Consider the following 3,870-nt stretch of genomic DNA (forward strand, 5'->3'; position numbering starts at 1 on the left):
GGCTCAATAACGACACCCCAGTGGCTAAATACGGGATTTCTTTCCTTCGAACGTTATTTCTCTGTTATTAAAGGTGGAAAATCTTCCACAAATAGCATACTATTAGAGTGCTTTAGGGGGTACTCTGGGAATCAAGGTTATGTGTCTGCTCCAGAAATATTGTCTGTAATTATCATTCCTCAGTGGTTCTGAGCATGCAGTCTTGGTGTTTTCATTAATTTCTTGATTCTACCAGTCTGAATCGAGTGTCGGCACTTGATATTCCATATTTAACAGTAGGAGATTTTTATTGTTGTTGTTATGTACGGTTTTGGTTTTTCTTTGGTAAGGTCACAGGTCTTTCCCTCTCCCTTCCTTTTGTCATAACCATTTCCTGACTTCTTTTGTCTACAAATATTTTTAAAAAAAGAAACTATGAAAGACTAGATTTTAAAAAACAGAAAGAAATCAGCTCTGAGATTCTTCCAATCTCAGCCTTTGTCTTTTTATTTATAATCCGCCAATATTAACATTTAAAATAGAGCACTCAAGTGTAAGAAAACACCGAAGAAGGTACAAAGGTAAGAGCAGCAGGTTGAGTCCCTTCAGCACCAGGTGTTCCAATCTGTTTTTATTGGAAAGGCAGATTTACAGAGAGGAGGAGAGACAGAGAGGAAGATCTTCCATCCACTGGTTCACTCCCTACGTGGCTGCAATGGCCAGAGTTGAGCCAATCTGAAGCCAGGAGCCAAAGAAGCCTTCTCCAGATCTCCCACACAGGTGCAGGGTCTCAAGGCTCTGGACCATCTTCTGCTGCGTTCTTAGGCCACAGGCAGCAAGCTGGATGGGAAGTGGAGCAATCATGAAAATCAATGCTTTAATATAAAAGGAAGCAGGGAAAAATGAATAACACTCTTTTTTGAAAGATGAATCTCAAATTGAACGTCTCTCCCTCCCCTTTCAGGAGGCACCCCACTTCCTGGCTTTTTCTCCGGAGGTGCTTTCCCCTTCCCTGAAAAATAAAAAAAAGATGATACAAATCAAAGCTATAAACATGTCCCAAAACAACACAATGACAAAGCAGAAATTTGTGATTACTTTTATGGGAAATCCATAAGAAGGCTGTCACCACTAAAATTCCTGTTAGACTTGCAAGATACAAATGGTTTGATATGTTGTGAGAAACCTAAATGCTGAAATTGTTTTGATGTTTGTCTAATACACTTTTTAAAAATTTGTATTGTTTATAATGATTACATGGTTGATCAGGATGGGATGGATTGAGGTTTAGGAAAAACTGGGTGAACTCATTGTTTCCAAATTTGCTATTTCTTCTTGTTGTTTCTGGGGGAAGGGAAGAGACAAACGGGAAAGCCACACACGACTTTGCAAACATCCCAGTACCCAGGGATGAGGAATCGCCACCTCATACCAACCCAGGGTCTCAATGCATATCAAGTGGTTTCAATAGTTCTGAAATGCTGTCGATTTCACCGATCCAAGGATGAAGCCACATTCCCAATGTCCTTTGGCTGACATGGTAAGCTGCAAGTCTCCAGTCAGTGAGATTTTTTTGCTGTCATAGTTTGACTGGGATGGTTGTCCAGTTTGTTCTGGTCTCCTTTTGCTACGGCACCAAATGAGCTGCCATATTCTTTTACAACAGGGCTTGTGCCAAGACTTCTATTAACATAATGTTTTAAAAATGTGTGTGGTCATGTGTAGCAATAGTTCATTCTTTGAGTAGAGCTCCATCCAGTTTTGAACATCCTCTCTCCTCTTGATGGACTACTATTGTAGATAAGGTTGTTATGCAGAGTCTTCTCCAAGTCTTTCGATAGACATCTGTTTTCATTTCCCTTGGGACAGGAGTGGGTTGTGTAATTGCTGAATCACAGTTGGCACATGATTAGCTTTTTAAGAAACTGTGGTTTCTTTTTCCAAAGTGGATGTATCATTTTATGTTCCCACTGATAAAAATGTATGAGGGTTCCAGTTGCTCCTCGTCGTTGCCAACAGTTACTGTTGTCAGTCTTTTTGTTTAGAATCATCTAGATGGGGGTGTAGGGATTTTAGTTTGCATTTTTCCTGATGACTAAGGATACAGAGCACATTGTCACATGCGTACGGATCATTTATTTGTCTACTTTTGTGAAATGTCTGTTCAAATCCTCTATCATTTCACAATCATTTTTATCTTTATGAGTGGGTAAGCGCTCTTCACATATTCTGGTTATCAGTCTTTTGTTAAAGTTTATTTCATAAATTTTTCTTCCAGTCTGTTGCTTGCCTACTCGTTTAAATTTTTTAAAAGATTTATTTATTTTTATTGCAAAGTCAGATATATAGAGAGAGGAGAGACCGAAAAATCTTCCATCTGATGTTTTACTCCCCAAGTGACCACAACAACTGGAGCTCAGCTCGATCCAAAGCCAGGAACCAGGAGCTTCTTCCAGGTCTCCCACAGGGGTGCAGGGTCCCAAGACTTTGGGCTGTCCTCCACTGCTTTCCCAGGCCACAAGCAGGGAGCTAGATGGGAAGCAGGGCCGCTGGGATTAGAACTGGCGTCTATATGGGATCCCGGCACATGCAAGGTGAGGACGATAGCCAGTAGGCTGCAGCGCCGGGCCCATTTTAAAATTTGATCCTCTAAATTTCCATTTTATTTCTCTGTTTAGGAAGACCAGGCCAAAATAACAACCAGATGCTCAATCCAAGTTTACCACACCGCTGGCAGGAACCTCAGGATTTGAGCCATCACCTGCTACCTCCCAGGATACGCATTAGTAAGAAGCTAGGTGTGGAATGTGAGCATCCTAACCTTTGTACCAAACATTGGCCCCTTAACTGTTTCTTTTGAAGAGAGACTTTCATTTGGATGAAGTCAGATTTGTCTGATTTTTTTTTTCTTTGTGGCTATTTCAGGGACCTAAATGAGACATACTTCTCATCATAAAGAAGTTCCTAAAAATCTGCTGTGGGTTCAAGAAAACTCAAAGCATCACCACAGTCATGATCATTATTTAAGAAATTTCCATCCCTGAGCGTACTGAGCAACAAGTGACAAAACACAGGTGAGACAGACTGGAAATGGACGGATGTGAGAGAAGCACACTGGGATGAGGGGATGAGGTGAGGCCTCTGGCCTTTCTCGGACTGCACATCGAAGCTGCTCCCAAGACTTGACCCCCTGCACTCTGCCAGCCTCTCTGTTCGCACTGACACAGTTTGCATTCTGTCTGTTTCTTGTTTCGACCAACAAGACACTCCATATAGACATGACATTTTGGAAACGGAACTTTTTCAGGTCTTTTTCCCCTTAGAATCACTGTTATTGTGGCTTACCTTCTCCAAGACGCTTACCTGAGGATGCAGGCTGATTGTGCTTCTTGGACACTTGGATGCCGACTTTCTCGAGCACTTCCCTTCCTGATGTCACCTCCAGTGATCAGTAATGTCACATAGCTGCTGCTCCTGCAGTTGTGGGTTATCCCAAGTCTCCCGCTATTTCAGTCCTGTTGCTTTTTTTTTTTTTTTTAATTTATTTTTTGGCTCTACCTTATTTATTTGAAGGGCAGTTACAGAGGGGGAGATGTGCACAGAGAGAGAGAGAGAGAGAGAGGAAGGCACATGGGCACACACATGGAGAAAGAGAGTGAAAGAGTGAGGGCCCAGCAGGATAGTCTACTGGCTAAATCCTTACTTTGTATCTGCCAGGATCCCATATGGGCACCATTTTGTATCCCAGCTGCTCCACTTCCCATCCAGCTCCCTGCTTGTGGCCTGGGAAAGCAGTGGAGGACAGCCCAAAGCCTTGGGGTCCTGCACTTGTGTGGGAGACCTAGAAGAAGCTCCTGTTTTCAGATTGGCTCAGCTCTGTTCATTGTAACC

This window comes from Ochotona curzoniae, unplaced genomic scaffold (assembly GCF_017591425.1).
Source record: "Ochotona curzoniae isolate NIBS_2020 unplaced genomic scaffold, NIBS_Ocur_1.0 contig_2754, whole genome shotgun sequence".
Lineage (NCBI taxonomy): Eukaryota > Metazoa > Chordata > Mammalia > Lagomorpha > Ochotonidae > Ochotona > Ochotona curzoniae.